Here is an 18,839-nt window from a genome sequence, read left to right as displayed (position 1 = left end):
CGTGATCTTGGATCGTTCGGTTCCCCGAAGCTCATCCGGGACTTGCTGCCATAGCAACAGAGCCGTAAGCGTAAACCTGCTCGGGAGCAGGTTCACTTTATGTAAACAGGATTAGATCGCGGCCACGCAGGTATGTCTGCTTCATTTATACGAAAGCAACAGCGATATTCCACCACTGTTTCACCATAAATAAATATTATCAATGTAACTAAAGATAATGCAGCACTTGATCCTGCAGCACTTGATCCATTTATTGATTTCATACAGATACATACAGGTCATTTCCTAAAAAAGGGAAATGTACTATTAACATTCTATTACATGTATGTGATTATTACAGATGTAATTCATATTTCAGAGTAGTAATTGTAAATTACTTCGTGTAATCAAGATGAGAGACCACGGCTATAAAAGCGAAGGTGGATTTGGGAAGTCTGTCGCAGTCATATCCTGTCCGTATACGCGAGCAGCCCATTGCGGAAGGTGCAAGATTGATAAGGAGAGTTTCCAGAATTCAGCGTATATTGCGGGATAGACAGGATCCTTTAGCTCAGCGCGACAGTGTGCTCATAGAGAGATATCGATATTCCCGTGAGGGTATTATTTACTTAACCAACTTGTTGACGAGGGGGTGCAGGACCACCACCTGTCTTTTTTTTGCTCTGCCCTTTTCTTGGTTGCTGTTATAAACAAACAAACAGATTATTCCAGGGTCTCTTTCCAAGAGACGAAAAGCAATATAAGTGATAAATATTACCATTCTGTAGAATATTCTTATATTTCCCTTTTACTTGTTCCCATGTTCTAGTGGGTCCTGTTGTGGCTCTAATGTGTAAGGGGATATAATATAACATAATATAATATAATGTAATATAATATTGGATAATATAGTGTAATATAATAAATTTACCCTACCGCCTACTGGTGTTGGCCAGAGGGGCCGATGGCGCGATATGGCAGCCTGGCTTCTGTCCGTCTGCCCCAGGGCAGCTGTGGCTACACCTGTAGCTGCCTCCACCAGTGTGTGAATGTGAGAGTGAATGAATAGTGGCATTGTAAAGCGCTTTGGGTGCCTTGGAAAGCGCTATATCAATCCACTCCATTATTATTGTTATTATTAAATTACTTACGAGTTTAATTTGTCAGCAACTTTCTGCCAGCCCTCTCTCCTTCCTTTTGCAGCCTTTGCAGTGTTCCCTTGCGTTCTGATTAAACTCTGAAACTCCTGAAATCCCTCACTCAAGAGTTCTTGCTCTGCTGCCGAAAAATACCGAGCGCTCTCCTTCGACATTTTCGCCGACCAATCAGAGGGTTGCCGATCAATGTTTCTACTATCGATGCGTAGCCCCTTTTACGACACCCAGTGATCTCACATTACTTCATCCAGCTGTACTGATCGTCAACAGCAGGTGTGTTCGGGGAACCGGATTAGCGAGCTCACGGTTAGCGCGATGGTTTGGTCTTGGATGTGTCATTTGATCTTGGATGTAGTAAGCGACGTACGAAGAACGGGCCCCAGAGCCCCAATACAGGAAGTCTGTGTCGGCACTCTTTTTAAAAAAGTTTTATCCTCTGAGCCTGTGGGTCAGAGTTCACATGGAGCCAATGTGGATGTGATGAACCAAGCAATGAAGGAGCATCAGCCACAGGTTAAAGTCCAAAAAAAGGCTTTTCATTTAACCCCAAAACAAACTTGGTTAAATTATACAACAATCAAAATCTTGGGCCCAACTGAAGCTAACATAACAAATCCCCCCCCCCCCCCCCCCCATGATCCAGAGTTGTGGTATGACCCAATTTGCAGGTCTCCATATAGGCTTGCTTCACCCTTTTCCACCTCTTGGCTCATCAACCAAGGGACTGGGAGCAGCTGCCACTGAGGTAACTCAGAAAACAAAGAAAGATTAAATCATAGATGCACAACAGTGTAAACTAAAATCTGCGCACTTATTTTAGAATAGTGTATTATGTGATTGTATAAATGAATGAATTCTAAACCAAAACCAATTCTTTGTTATCCTGTAAATTAAATCCTATATTTAAAGAAAGAAAAATGTAAATGTAAGCCTCTATTGTAACTAGTGATGGGCAGATGAAGCCCCATGAAGCACTGAAGCTTTTCATCCAATTGGTTCACCCCAACGCGAAGCTTCATGAAGCTTCATTTGCTCTAGCAGGACACCTACTGGACGTAAAAATAATAGCTGGCATGAATTTGAAGAGTGTGGCATTTTGCACACAGCATGTAAATGTCAACAACAAAAGGAGTGTGTAAAACATGTATATTGTAGTGATGGCAGTATACTGTGTATATTTATAGTGGCAGTATGGGAAATGATTATTTGGAAATGCTTGAAATGGAAATGATCATTTACTGTGAGGTGAGGTGTGGTTGGGGTGTGGACAGTGGTTGTGCTTTTGTAACGTTGAGGTATGGACAGCTACACACTGAGGCTTTGAGCCTCAGTCCTGCCTGTTCACATTTTATTCTGTAAAAACTCAATTTTCACTGCTTTTATGACCTTTTTAGTGGGGAGAACATAGCTAGGATTTAATGATTTAACAAATCTTTTGAATCCTTTGTCCTCCACAATGCTAAATGGCTGGGAGTCCTCAATCACCATGCTGACCAGGTCTTCATCTATTTGAGATTGTTCTCCTGAGGAAAGACAATAAAGATAAAGCACAAATATAAATATCACATACGTAACTTATAACAGTTGTATAATATTGTTATATCATTTAGTAACATTACTGCATGCTATATTATCATGGCATTTGATGGCTCACCTGGTCTTGCTCCACGATCGGTGTCCCCCTTATTCTCATGCAAAGCTCTGTAGTGCCTAAGCATGGATGAGGTGTTGTTGTTATATCCCAGCTCCCTGGCACATAGAAAACACTTCACCTTGTACAAAAGTCAAGACAGCTCAACATAAATTGTATTGCACCATCAGTATCATGAAAATACATCTTCTGTAGAAATTTACATACCTTGTTGGGAGGAATAAGATCAAAATGTTCCCACACAGGGGAGGACATCCTCCTCTTCTTAGCTGGCTCCATTCTCTCCTGACTTTCTCTCCTCACTCTCATAAACCTCCAAACGGTCTCCAAACTCTCACTAACCGCAACTCTCCATCAAACACCCACATTTTTGAATGAAGTCTGAGGGGTTTATATCGCTGTCATATCTCGCGGCAAAGTTCGAACCACTTCATGAACCAGTCACGTGGTACAGCCGGGCAGCGAGGCTTCGGACGTCATCATTTTCAGCTCCTCCCATAAATGAAGCAAGCCTCGATACGCGCTTCGCGGAAACGCCCCCTCCATTACTCGACACACGCTCCGAAGCCTCGATACAGAACGTCCCATCACTAATTGTAACACTATTACCACTGTGTGGCTGTACCTGCAGCCATAACAGTGGATGAGGGGACTCGCCCAGCTCTGACTACCTCGAAGTCCAGGTGTCTTCCCTCCTTTCACTGTTGTGGGGGGGACCTGACTAGACTTGCAGCTCATATCCTACCAGTCACACCTGTTACAGACCCTAGATCGTTAATTTTAGGGACCATGACAGTAGGCCTCAAGGTACTGTTATATTTAAATGGCTGGAGTAACCTGTAAGAACTTTTTACACTCGGAAAACAAGGGACTTAATACCCAGATTTTTACCTTTAACCATTTCACAAAAGGTTAAACATTTAATGTCCACAATTTAGACTTGCAGGTTACAGAATCCAAAATTAATAAAAATCAAAGTATAATAATCACATTACCTAAATTATACTTCTCTAATTTACCAACTCTGAGCTAATGCTGATTTTGTTCTGATCCTGTGGAGGAGAGAGGCTGGTAAAATGGTAATTGGCCTGTATTTATATAGCGCTTTTCTAGTCCCTAAGGACCCCAAAGCGCTTTACACAACCTGTCATCCACCCATTCACACACTGGTGATGGCAGCTACAATGTAGCCACAGCCACCCTGGGGCGCACTGACAGAGGCGAGGCTGCCAGACACTGGCGCCACCGGGCCCTCTGACCACCACCAGTAGGCGGTAGGTGAAGTGTCTTGCCCAAGGACACAACGACCGAGACTGTCCAAGCCGGGGCTCGAACCGGCAACCTTCCGATTACAAGGCGAACTCCCAACTCTTGAGCCACGATCGCCCCCACAGGATAAAGCAGATCAAAGGAAAAACAGGATCCCCCGGGCATTCAGTGGAAGTATGCTGTGAATGAAAGACCTTCTGAATTAATCATCTTAACACGGCTTCAAATTTAGCAGAGGAAAACCCCCAAAATATACAAAACCAACTTGCAGGTGTACGGTTTGGTCAGTGATTGGTTCCTCTGGCATCTCTGCTGGAATTTTCAACTGTGACCTCTTTAGATCCAATCTTCTGATCATCAGAAGACAAAAAAGAACCTTGTATGTCTTCTTCACCTCACTTGTATACATTTCCACCTTTTCTCCCCCTTTTCTTTCTGGACACTAAATCTTCTGAGATCACATCCTGCCTCACCCACCACAGGGGCATCAAATTACTCAGTTAACATCTAATCACCTGATATCCACACACCTTATCATCCTCTCTCTGACTCAGTCGTCCCACATGCATGAACTAAAGTTTAAACTTTAAAATCACTTCATGACATTTTCTGTGTTATTGTTAACATAGATATTTGAACATTCAGTCATATATGGGTACACTCCTTCGTTTCATTCAGTTTATGTAATTCTACTTCAGTTAGATATCTTCAACATATTCTCACATGAACATTCAGTTTTAAAATGATGCCTTTTTAATTCAAATCAAGAGGATTACTTGCTTTTATTTCTTTCTTTTATTCAAAATCATAATGGGTGAGACACACACTAGTCTGCCAAGGTCAGAGCCAGATCATGTCCTCACAAAAATCAGACATTAGAACAGTTATTTCCACTACTCAAACTACATTTGTCATTTAACATACCATACTAATCAGACTTCTACTTTGGCTTCAGTAAATCATTTTTTAAGAATAAAAATGATTTACTATTAGCAAATAAGGGAAAAGCGTTTTACCTCCTCTCAGATGGAATAAGAGGAAACAGCCAGGGGAACTTCAGTCTCTATCGGTCCCACCTCTTTCACACAGCATAACCAAGGGAGGATTCACATGAGCAGGCCCTATCAAAAAAGCAAAGTTTTAAGAAATATCTCAAAAGTAGAGAGTCAATATGACCCTGTTCATCAGCCAGCTTTATCTGACAGGACACCTGTTATAAATTAAGATGACATCAGCTTGCAGAAACTTTTAAATCTCTCACTGTAAGAGAAGAAGTCACACAGACATCAAACCTATTGTGTCTGTGTGCATTTGATGTAAGAAGGCATCACATCCAGTTCAGAGTCTAAGTGTACAAGATACTAGTAAATGCACTAGTAATTATATAGTGCATTTGAGCACGCAACCTTCTGCTACATCCCACTCACCCAGTCACTTACACACACACATTCATACAGTGTTTTGTATCTATGCCTTTAATCTAACACACACACACACACACACACACACACACACACACACACACACACACACACACACACACACCACTCATTCCCAGTATCTTTTCAAAGGACACGTCAACAAATGGAGTTGATCAGTCCACTGACCTTCCGTGTAGTAGAGGACCTTGTCAAGCACCCGAGCTACAGCTGCCCCAACACTGAAACCTCAAATTGTGAAGTTTTTCTATCTGTCCACTAGATGGAGCTAATTGATTATATAAACTTTTGGCTGCTTTGTGTTTTATGCTTACCTGCAGTAGTAGGACAGAAATTACAAAGCTCAATGGGAGAATCCTGCAACAGCAAAGATGGTGATGGAACTGAAAAAAATCCTAGGATTTTTTTTTTTTACTTCAGAATTGAGCTGGTTAAAAGGTAAATACTGCTTTGAAGTAACTGCTCGAATAAGTGCTCTGAGCTATTTCAAGCTGGTTGCTGAGCAGTTAACACCTGCTTCTGGTAGTGTGTGATTTACATTTTCTAAATGTGTGACATCTTCCAGCTGTTCCACTGATTCTTTACTAGACTGAAAATAACATTGCTCTGACAATGGCAAAATTCATTGGAGTAAGAAATCATCACTAACATAACCTCATTGTATATGAGGCCTTTCTGTTTGTGTGAGAACACCAAGTCTTATTCTATTTTTTTTTTTAAACAAGTCTGTCCATTTACTCTGATAATTTCAACCTTACCTCCATACATACTAATGAAAAAACCAGTATGGCCCACGTTTCCAAATAATTTTAGCCCATGAATTCAGTTTGTCTCTGCTGTTTAGGTTATTATTCAGAAGAGAGAAAGTTCTGCTGGAAAGCACCTCATTAACAACAACAACAACAACAAAAAAAAAAAAAGCCAAAAAAAAGTGTGATCTTGCTCAACACTGCTTGCAATACTGAAAGCAATTGACTATAAAGGATAAAGGTTATCATGTGAAAGTGATAATGTGCTTGAGAAAACTCAAACTACAGCATGTGCATTGTTACAGCAAGTGGTCCTAAGTGAGACTGTTTAACTGTAACTCAGCAGTCCTGTCCAACAGATGCCTGGAAAACTGGAACACACACTCTGGAAATTTGGTGCAGAGACAAAGGGGCAGGAGGAGCAATAATAATGACACTAAAAAGAGATGGTTATGTAAAAGAGGTGGAAAACGGATTTAAAGTTGAGGTGAAAATGTGTGAAAATGAAAAGAGTTGGAAGGAAAGAAAGGGGGATGTGTCTGAGTTTTCCATTCTCTCATTAGCATTGTATTTGGGAATCCATTCCAGCTTCATGCACAGTATGGCTGTGCACGATTTTTTTTTCAAAAATGTGAAATCGTATAATCATCGGGGTCATAAAAAGTAAAGATTTTCTTCTCTGTGAAGGAAAATGATTTATCAGTTCAGTTCAGCTGAATATACTAAAGCTGTGCCACTCAGTTCTATCTACCACTGCTCCCTGAACCTCCCTCACCCAACTCCCCCCACACACTACTACAGCTCTATTGGGATAATATGGTACTATCTTTAAGATATGACTGAGCCTGATTATTAGCCACATGGAGAGGGGTAGACTATTTTTAAAGCATTCCACTATTCCATTTTAACTTTACTTTATGAAACAATTTAAAAAGGTCATACACTCGATCATGCATGCTACCACCATCACTATCAAGAAGGGAGCTTAGACAAAAACAGTGTGGGCCCAGTATCGTGAAAGTGTCATGGTAACCCGAGCCTCTTTGCAATACCCACAATCTTTATCTGTTTTCTATAGTTTAGCTGTAGGAGGAAGATACTTTTCAGTCTTGACAATACTGACAAATGTATTTTTAATTTATGTATTTACTTTTTTTAAGCAATCTTCTAATGTTTTTGTTAATCTCTCTCTCTCGCTCGCTCGCTTGCGCTCTCTCTCTCTCTCTAATGATATACAGTTTTTTTTAATTGGTTTGGCACTATTTTCATAACTGAAGTGTACATTTTCAAATCTCTCAGTACAAAACTCACATTTGATCACATTTGTAACACCACTAGTCATTCTTTCAAATCTGATGTCATGATTTCATTGTATTTGCACATATTCCACTTAATCATTGTTTCAGAACACATGATCATTGTGATATATTTTGAGAACATTTGCTTTAATCACCCAAACAAAACAGTAAGATCTTTTTTCAACTTAGTACTTTTACCAATCATTTCATTCAGGAGCAAATAATACAAGGTAAGGGTTTCATATTGTCCTTGTTGATGAATGAGTGTAACTGAACTGTAAAACTTTACACAGCAAATATTACACTTATGTTCAGACATAAAAAAATTATATACACACACACACACACACACACACACACACACACACACACACGAAAAATAGAGAGAAAAAACAAGTCATTTACATAAGCAAAATATATATTATTCTGTTTTATTTTATTTTTTTTTATCACTTTTACACAATTAATCAAGCCGGTCATTAACATTGGGCCATAAATTGTCATCAACATCACAGTAGATGTCTTCGTTGTTCAGGCACCGTGGGAAAAATCTCCTGCCATGACGAATCCAGGCTTGACATTGCTCAGCAGTTATATCACCGCAAGCTTCACACATGGCTTGAAGAAGGGAGACATGCTCATGGGGATGGCGATCATACACCTTCCACCTCCATGTAGAGAAGAATTCCTCAATTGGGTTGAGGAAAGGGGAATATGGTGGAAGATAGTGTCATGAAGCGAGGATGTGTTTGAAACCATTCCTGAACCAGCTGTACATGGTGGAAGCTGACATTGTCCCACACAACAACATAGACGATGTCTTCTCCCTGACAGGCCTGCTCCAGTTCATTTAAAAAAACTATCAGGTGTTCAGTGTTGTATGACCCTAGAACTGGTCTACAGCCTACCACACCATATAGCATATCGCTGCACACATTGAGATGTTTCCCCCACGTTGTCCAGGGACGTGGATGGTAGCCCTTTGTCCAATAAGGTTACGTCCTCTGCGTCTAGTTTTTGCCAGATTGAAACTGGCCTCATCAACAAAAATATACTTGTGATGATTCACAGCAGCGTCCAGCTCCATCACCCTCTAAAATGATAATTAAGTTGTTTTTTTTTTAATTACAACTAATAGTTGTCAGTACTGTCACAGTGATTGCATGCCAGTTTAAAGTTTTTCCAGCAAGATGGTGCACCACCACATTATGGGTGCCAGGTCCAAGCATTTCTAGATGAACAGTTTCCTGGAAATTGGATTGTCATCGTGGGCCAGTTGAATGGCCCCCAAGGTCTCCCGATCTGACCCCCTTAGACTCATCTGAAGGCAATTGTCTATGGTGTGAAGATACGAGATGTGCAGCACCTGAAACTACGGATACTGGATGCCTGTGCTGGCATTTCTCCTGCGGTGTTGCTATCAGTGTGTGAAGAGTGGGAGAAGAGGGTTGCATTGACAATCCAACACAATGGGCAGCACATTGAACACATTTTATAAGTGGTCAGAAACTTGTAAATACCTCATGAAAGAATAAAGTTACGTTGAAACCAGGCACACCATTGTAATATATATATATACATATACATACATATGAATGTATGTGTATGTATATATATGTGTATATATACACTCAACAAAAATATAAATGCAACACCTTTGTTACTGCTCCCATTTCCCATGGGATGGACGTAGAGACCTAAAATTCACTCCAGATACACAATATAACCATCCCTCCCAAACAGTGGTCACAAATCAGTCCAAATGTGTGGTAGTGGGCACATCTGCTATATTGAGATAATCCATCCCACCTCACAGGTGTGCCACATCAGGATGCTGATCTGACATCATGAGTAGTGCACAGGTGTACCTCAGACTGCCCACAACAAAAGGCCACCCTGGAATGTGCAGTTTTTTGCGCTATTGGGGGTCTGGGGACCCAGAACCGGTCAGTATCTGGTGTGACCACCATTTGCCTCATGCAGTGCAACACATCGTCGCATGGAGTCTATCAGATTGTCAATTGTGGCCTGTGGAATGTTGGTCCACTCCACTTCAATGGCTGTGCGAGGTTGTTGGATATTCGTGGGAACTGGTACACGCTGTCGTATACGCCGGTCAAGCACATCCCGAACATGCTCAATGGGTGACTATGCTGGCCATGCAAGAACTGGGACATTCTCAGCTGCCATCTGCCCTGAACAATGTGAACCATGATTCATCCGTGAAGCGCACACCTCTCCAACGTGCCATCGAATGTGAGCATTTGCCCACACAAGTCTGTTACGGCGACGAGCTGGAGTCAGGTCAAGACCCCGATGAGGACGACGGGCATGCAGTTGAGCGTCCCTGAGACGGTTTCTGACAGTTTGTGCAGAAATTGTTTGGTTGTGCAAACCAATTGTTCCAGCAGCTGTCTGGGTGGCTGGTCTCAGACGATCTTGGAGGTGAACCTGCTGGATGTGGAGGTCCTGGGCTGGTGTGGTTACACGAGGTCTGCGGTTGTGAGGCCGGTTGGATGTGCTGCCATATTCTCTGAAACGCCTGTGGAGACGGCTTATGGTTGAGAAATGAACATTCAATGCACGGGCGACAGATCTGGTTGACATTCCTGCTGTCAGCATGCCAATTGCACGCTCCCTCATTGCTTGTGGCATCTGTGGCATTTTGCTGTGAGACAAAACTGCACATTCCAGGGTGGCCTTTTGTTGTGGGCAGTCTGAGGTACACCTGTGCACTACTCATGATGTCAGATCAGCATCCTGATGTGGCACACCTGTGAGGTGGGATGGATTATCTCAATATAGCAGATGTGCCCACTACCACACATTTGGACTGATTTGTGACCACTGTTTGGGAGGGATGGTTATATTGTGTATCTGGAATGAATTTTAGGTCTCTACGTCCATCCCATGGGGAATGGGAGCAGTAACAAAGGTGTTGCGTTTATATTTTTGTTGAGTGTATGTATTTATGTTTTTCTATGATTAAGTGGAGGAGTGCAATAGACCTGTATAGTCCAAAGCAAATTTCTCCTAGGGGGGACAAATAAAGACACTTTGACTTTATTTTGGCCACTTTGTAACTCAAAATCAAACAGAACATGTAGTTTGGTCTAATACATTCATATCATCAATATCATCACAATAAAACCTTTTATTCTTTTTATGTAAATTATGATTACATCCTCTTATGTTTTAACGTTAACTTACACTGAAGAAAAAAGAATAAGCCCGAAGGTGTGGCAGAGCAATGTTAGCATTGCTTCCAATTCAATTTAATTCAATTTAATGTATATAGCACCAAATCACAACAACAGGCACCTCTTCCAGAGAAAAATGATTTCAAATGAACTAATTAATTTTCCATCCATCCATCCATCCATCCATTCGCTTCTGCTTATCCTTTTCAGGGTCACCGGGGGCGCTGGAGCCTATTCCAGCTGTCATAGGGCAAAAGGCGGGGTACACCCTGGACAGGTCGCCAGTCTGTCGCAGGGCTAACACATAGGGACAGACTCACATTCACACCTAGTGGCAATTTGGATTATCCAATTAACCTATCCCCACAAGCTGCATGTCTTTGGACGGTGGGAGGAAGCTGGAGTACCCGGAAAGAACCCATGCAAACACGGGGAGAACATGCAAACTCCACACAGAAAGACCCCGGCCTGATGGTGGAATTGAACTCAGGACCTTCTTGCTGTGCGACAACAATGCTAACCACCGTGCCAAATTTTGTATATTTGAGCTAATGGTAGCACTAGATGATGGCAGTATAGCTCTCTTACTCATGGATGTAAAGCTCCAGCACAGAATGAAGATATGACTTATGACTGTGACTAATGCAGAACCTGCATCAAAGGAGGAGGGGAGGTGGTTTGCAAGGAAGATCGCAAGACAGTTTGCAATACATAATAGAGATTTAAAAAAAAAAACTTCACAAAGGTGGTACACTGAACCTTCTAGCAAGCCAAAATAATAATTCTAAATTGATTTGTACGGGAGGAGCTTGTTAATGTTCTGAAGGCAGTTGGGGCCATAGTTACTAAGAAAACCAACTTACCGTTGGTGTTCATCTGTAATAGACAGAAATCCTGCACCACTCGCAAGGTCCCAACAAGGCACATGTACAGAGAATACTTGGGAGAACCTGCTGTGGTCAGAATGCTTACATCAAGTTACAATAATTTCTTCAAAGTTGACATTTTGCGCCCACTTAAGACAGTGTATAATGTCTTCCTAAATTTTAGATGCCATTTATAATGACTTACATTATAAATGACACCTATAGTAAATTTTTAGTTCTAAATAGTTCATCTTTCATTATTTCAGTGGAAATAATGAAAGATAAAATATTTGCTCACTGAACAATACCAAGCACTGCTGTTTCTTTGAAATCTCCAGGTTTGTTTTTATTACTAAAGCTGATCACAAAAGTGTCATTCATCTGTCTGCTGAGATGGTTTCTTTAACTTTATGGTCTGCGAGAGCAAAACATAAAGTGCAGGGTTTAAGAAATCCTTTTAAAGTGCTTTAAACAGATCTCACATATGCCCAGGATTTCATTAATTTAAGTGGTTCTGTCTCAAGTTATCGTTAGTGGAGTACCTAGACAGCCTGTGCTCTAGCAGTATGTCTGTTAATACAGATGACAGATGAAATACTTCTGTTAAGAAAAAAAAAAATTAAAAATTCAGAATATTTCCTTTCATGGCCAAACAGCCTGTCTGGTCCTGGTGGAAATCCCACTTTATGCTGCTATTTCACACCAAAGAAGAGTGGTAACCATTTTTAGAATACTGTCTGCAGTGTTTCTGGGGTCAACTATAGTCCTTCCTAAAATTTACAGCTCTATTTTGATTTAACTGACAAAATTTTAGGCTCAGTGCAGCCAGGCTGAGTGGCAGTTTACCTTACAAAGAAGAAGTTACAGTTTTCCCACAGTTAATTATGCATAATATTGCCTTATCAAAGCACATCCCACACTCAGCATAACAGTAATCATAGTTTTTCGCTGTTTCTCAAGAGTCGTGTTGCAACCACATTTTCTGCACTTCATCAAATGTCTTTGTTCTAAAACCATAACAACTCTGTTTATAAGACTTTATAAACACAATGATGGTCCATAAAGTCTTCCATAAAAATGACCAGCTTTGGTAATTCACCTAAACAGCTTTTTTTCAACCATGGACCTTATATGTAAAATTAAATAAAATACAACCACACTGACATCACTCATTAATTTAGTCAAGTCTTGTTGTGAAGCCTCAAAATACGTATTTTTGCCATTACCATATTGGGAACCCCAAAATGAAAACCAAGAGGTGGAGCTGGCTTTCTCCTCCACGACAGACCAGTGCAGCCTGAGTCTCCCTGCAGTCTATCTGTCTCCCACTTCCCTCTCAACTCATTTGTGAACAAGATACCAAGTTACTTAAACTCTACTTAGAGAAGCAACTTGTCCCTATCCCAGAGTCAGCACCCCACCTTTTTCTGTGTGAGGACTAATTCTCATTCCTGCCACTTTGCACTAGGCTGCGAAACTCCCCAATGCAAGCTGGAGGCCACCACCTGATGAAGCCATCAGAATCACATCATCTACAAAAGGAAGGATGAGATTCTGAGGCCACCAAGGTGGAGCCATGCCACTAATTGACCACGCCTAGAAATTGGTGGTAAGGGAAGCTCTGGTAGAGTCCAAAACACACTGGGAGCGAGTCCAGCTTATTGCTGGCAATGTAGACTAAGCTCTTGCAACAGTTGTACAGGGACTGAAATGTCTCATAAGAAAGGGGGTCAGACACCCCGTACTGCCAAAGCACCACCCAGAGGATAACCTGAGGGATACAATTGAATACCTTCTCCAAGTCCACAAAACAAAGTAGACTGGATGGATGAACTCCACACACACTCAGATTTTGTGAGCCACTAAAGAGTCACTCCAGCATTTCACAAGAAGGAAAAAAATCAAATACTCCCCCTATTGTTGTTGTGCTGCATACCTGCAGTTTAATTGGGGGTCAGCATCTCCCTCAGCATAAAGTCATCTAGGCTTTGCTTCTCACTCTGTACTCCTTTGCAAACAGCAATGCAATACCATAATTATGATACAGCGTCCTTTCATTCTTTGGAGATGGCATGCTTATTAACTGCCAATTGTTAAATGTGTGTGCGCGTGCGTGTGAGATTTTATTTGATCTATGACTGTTAAGCACTTGGCCCTGCTTTTAACACATCAGTTCCCTCAGAAGTCCCACTTAATAATCAAGGTGGATAGGATTGCTTTGTCAACCAATTGCTGTCCAACCATCTGCTTTGAGGATTACCACCACAACAGGTACCAACCACCTTGAACCATGTTCCACACCTCCATTGTTGTGGCCCATGGTTCATTTGAACTCCATGTTTCTAGGCTCTCTTGGAATGTTGTTGTATTTCTGTTGGAGTTGGGAGCTAAAGATCTCACAGTCTGGGACCTCTTAACAGCACTCCCAGAGCACCCTCACTGTATGTTTAGGTGTGCCAGGCCTTTCCAGCATCCTTCCCTGCCACCTGATCCAACTCACCAACAGGTAGTGATCATCTGACACCTCAGCTTCTCTCTTCATCCAGGTGTCCAGAACATACAATCGCAGATCTGATGATACAATTACAAAATTAACTTGTGACATGGTGTGCCAATGGTCCCGTGCAATTATGGACACGCCTATGCTTGAACATTCTGTTCATTATAGACAAACTATGGTTTGCACAGAACTTCAATAACAAAGCACTACTCAGGCTTAGATCAGGCTGGCTGTTCCTCCCAATCATGTCCATCAGCCCTTGGGTCCAGGGTTGCTGAGGGTGCTCAAGAGGGTGCTGCTCTTCAACATCTTTCAAGAGGGAGGCTTGGGACACTGAGTCTGAGTGGACCATACTGAGCATCTCTAGTGCTGATGTCGAAGTACAAAGATGTTGCTGAAAGGTGGTTGGTGTCTGTCCACCAGATGATGGACACCAGAGGTGAAGGGAGCCACCAAGCTAAAGAAGGAATGCTAACAGGCTTGATTAGCCTGTGGGACTATAAGCAATCCAACTGGAGTGCAGTAATGTCAGTAGCTGAACCAAAACCTCAGATGTGGTAGGAGTTTGTTGAGGCGTTGGTCACTTCTCTCACCGCTACAACTTTTCCCTCACAGTCACTTGTCACCTGCCTTAAGGCACAGGAAACTGCTGCAGTATTCTGCAGTAGTCCAAAGTTGCTAATGATAAACAGTCATTCTATAACTCCAAACCCAGAGGATTTCCTGTAGAAAAACAACAACTTAAGCTGAGCATGAAGAAGTGAAGAATGAAGAATTTTTTTGAGAAAATGACCACAGACTAATAAAGCAGATGTATCGTGATGAGACACACAAATAAGCAGAGAATATATGTGGATGTCACCTTTTGCCATTTATCGCTATCACATCACAAGATTACTTACATTAACCTACTTCGTGTAACGTGATCCAAGACCTGCAGGACCTCCAGGAAAAGCAAAGAAGTGACATGATGGAGGATGTGAGTCACATTCAAACTTCAACCGTGTGACTCTGTGGTCTGTATGTCTGGGCTCATGGAGCAGGATGTCTATTTAGAAAGCACTCAGCAGGCATTTGCTGCTCTGACTGGGCTTAGAGGAAAGGTGACTTAGGCTATCATTATGCAAACAATTGTTTTGGCACAGAAGTAAGAGTCTTTGTAAAGTGAAATCTTTGCAGATTAGTTCAAGAACTACTTTTCAAGCTATTTCTGTCTTTCTGCCTCATTTATACTTCTCTGCCTTTGGCTGTAGACAGACACGGCAAACAAAGTTATTTTCCTTTCCGAGTGATTGATGTGTGATTTAACATCCTCTTGCTTCCAACAATTTCTTATTTTCAGTCTGTTCTTCAAAGATCTTTACTTTCATAAGCTACCTAAGCTGCTTGTTATTTTTGTCTTGTCTCCATTACCACACCACAACCACAACAAGGTTATTCCTGCAAGTACTTTGGCTGTATTTCTCAGTCTGTCTGAGAAGCTTAGAGTAACAAACCAGATGTTGTAACGTAATGCCTGGGGGACACATTAGCTCTCCCTGCTGTCTGCTTTTCTTACTTCCCTCATTCATCTCTCATCTTTACTTGTCTGCTGCCCTCAAATCCCTATTATTTTCCACCTCTCTCTTCTCCCCACGTCGTCTTTTTCTGTTCTCATCATTTGCGTCTCCCCTGCTTTCTAGTATTTCCTCTTTTAGAGCACTGATGGTCTGGCTGGAAACCTAAACGGAGCCATCTGCTGCAGAAATATTCAAACTTACATAATCTACATATGGTTGAAGTAGGTTTCCTAAATACACAAAAATATTTTCTTTCAACATGAGAAAATGACTGTATCAAAAATCCAAGATGTTCCCTAAGTCATATGTAGCAGACAAAGGACATGTGAGCAAGTTTCATTTTCTGTAATAGGTTCTATTTAACTCCACCAACAAATTCCAAGAATACAAATGACTGAAAACAATTAAAGAGGACCCACTGTGTTCATTTCTATCTCCAGATTTTTTCTTGCACTTTTCTCAATAGCATTTTTTACCATTCAATATAAAGTAATGTAAATAAAGTTCATTTATATAGCACTTTTCACAGACATAAAGGTCACAATAAAATTCACAAATCACAATGTTAATCTATTAACTATATTAAACCAGAAAAATAAAATAAAGAAATATATAAATAACAACAGAATATCAGCTGAAGGCCTGATTAAGGCCAGAAAAATGTACAACAGTTTTTTTTAAAGAGTCCACAGACTCAGTTAAATGGAGCTGGAGTGGTAAACGTTCCAGAGCCCACAGACTGAAAGGCTGTTCCCCCAAGTCTTCAGTCTTGTATAAGAGAGAACTAAAAGATTTTGAGTGTGTTTAACAAGAAGCTGAAATGTTGTTCAAGTTTCCTTGTAGGCGTTTCACCTCTCATCCGAGAAGCTTCTTCAGTTCTAAGAGCAATTGGTGGAGAGTCCCAAATTTTAAGCCCTATGGGAGTTTCCCCAAGAGGGTCATGGACCCCCTGTTGATCCTGTATCTAATCACACGAGCTAAGGTATGAAAATGGGTGTGAGTCACAATCAGCCACGGTTTCGGGTGAACCCATTGTGAAGCCTAGACCCACGTTATCATGTGATTTACTGAGGTCAAATGACCCACTATGTGAGTGGGCGTTAAAGCATCTGCGAAGGGATCTCAAAACTGGATTACAGATGGCAGTTGATGTCATAAGCCACCGCCTCTGTTCAAAGATGATCGCTCACAGTGGACATAGATGGCTTCTTTCACTCCTCTTTCAAACCATCTGTCCTCTCTGTCCAAAATGTGAACATTGGCATCCTCAAAAGAGTGACCTTTGGCCTCAGGATTGCAGATGGAGAGCCGAGTCTTGTCCCGTTGAGGTGGCTCTTCTGTGTTCTACTATGTGTTTATTAAGTGACTGTTTGGTCTCTTCAGTGTAGAGGTCTGAGCATTCCTTGCTGCACTGTACAGCATACACTACGTTGTTAAGTTTGTGTTTAGGAGTTTTGTCTTTGGGATGAACCAGTTTTTGTCTGAGTGTGTGGCTGGGTCTGAAGCAGTGGCGGTCCTAGCCCCTGGGCGAAGACTCCCTCTGGCGCCCCCCCCCCCCCCCCCCCCCCCCACACACACACACACCCACCACCACCACACACACACACAGGATTGTACATTAACATAGAACTTTTGTCAGAACCATACTGAATTTCACAAGAGAAACATACAGATGTGAAGAGAGAGAGTAAACAGCTACCAAACAGCCATCATAATTCGTCATACAATGAGAACAGGACAAATCAACAATTGACAATGGACAACTGTACCCTCAAACACACAATAATAACATGGACTGAACCACCACTCACAACCACTAGCACTTTATATAGCCTCTGTAGGAATTATATCTCACTCATCTTAACTGCACTACTGTATAGCTCTGTGTAAATAATCATTCTGTACATTCGATAATTTTTAATCCTACAACTGTTTACAACTTGCATAGTTCCCATTTCTGTATAGCTGTATATCTCAGATTTCTGTAAAGTTATTTATTTCATATTCTGTATAGTTTTTCATATTTATATCCTGTACATAGCTTGTACTCACTACAGCCTGTACATACTTATAGTTATAGAATATTCACAACATACCTCATACCGTGTACATTATAACATACCATAATAGACCCATTTCTGTAATATACTTACATATCTATATTATTGCTAATATATATTGTAATATATCTATATCACTAAAGCACTTCTGGATGGATGCAAACTGCATTTCGTTGCCCTGTACCTGTGCATGTGCAATGACAATAAAGTTGAATTCTATTCTATTCTATTCTAATTAATATTAAAATCTGTAACATAATGTATTTGGAGTTTAGTCTGTTATTGTTAATATTTTTACCATTTCTTCTTGGAGCAACTGTAACCCACATAATTTCCTTAGGGATTAATAAAGTATTCTGATTCTGATTGTTTCAGGATGACCTGCCATTATCCAATGACACATCTGCTTACCTGTATCTTTTGCCCGTTTCTCCTCCTCCTCTTTTCTCTTTTTTCTAAACTGAGGACCTGATGGCGTTGAACCCAGGATTCAAATCACGAATACATAATGGCCTTGAATTTACAACATTATGAATGAAATGTGCTATATTTGGAAGCAGCAGGTCTCCCTCCCCTTTCCACGGGTTGTGTGTGAGACTTTAAATCATCAAAATATAAAATATAAATTTTAAATTGTTATTGATCCCTTTACCTCTAGTCCTAAAGTGTATATTTATTTTCTTACTGTTCTTATATTTATTGTTTGTTTACTTGCACTGATGTAACTGGAGCTTCGTCGTCTCGTCTAGCCAGTGTTGGGAAGGTTACTTTTAAAATGTATTCCATTACAGAATACATGCCCTAAAATGTATTCTGTAACGTATTCCGTTACGTTACTCAATGAGAGTAACATATTCTGAATACTTTGGATTACTTAACATATTATCATGCATTTTACAACTACATGAATGTACTATTGCTGTGTGATTTATTACTGTTACTGAAGGTCCGCGGCTCCGAACCGTAGTAAAGGGACCTCTGACTAATACGGGTTCGTGTCGGGCTCGTAGCCGAAAAATAGCTTTACTTTGTTGTGTGGGTCAACTCTGCTTGCGAGAGACAGAGAGAGGCGTTGAAAGACTGCTCCAACGGAACTTATTGTTTCGGAGGAA

The sequence above is a fragment of the Rhamphochromis longiceps genome, linkage group LG18 (genome assembly GCF_057381845.1).
Source record: "Rhamphochromis longiceps isolate RC_006_pf linkage group LG18, R_longiceps_female_GT1.1, whole genome shotgun sequence".
In the NCBI taxonomy this organism is placed as follows: Eukaryota; Metazoa; Chordata; class Actinopteri; order Cichliformes; family Cichlidae; genus Rhamphochromis; species Rhamphochromis longiceps.
The sequence above is the reverse complement of the archived record's forward strand: the minus strand, read 5'-3'. Positions refer to the sequence as shown.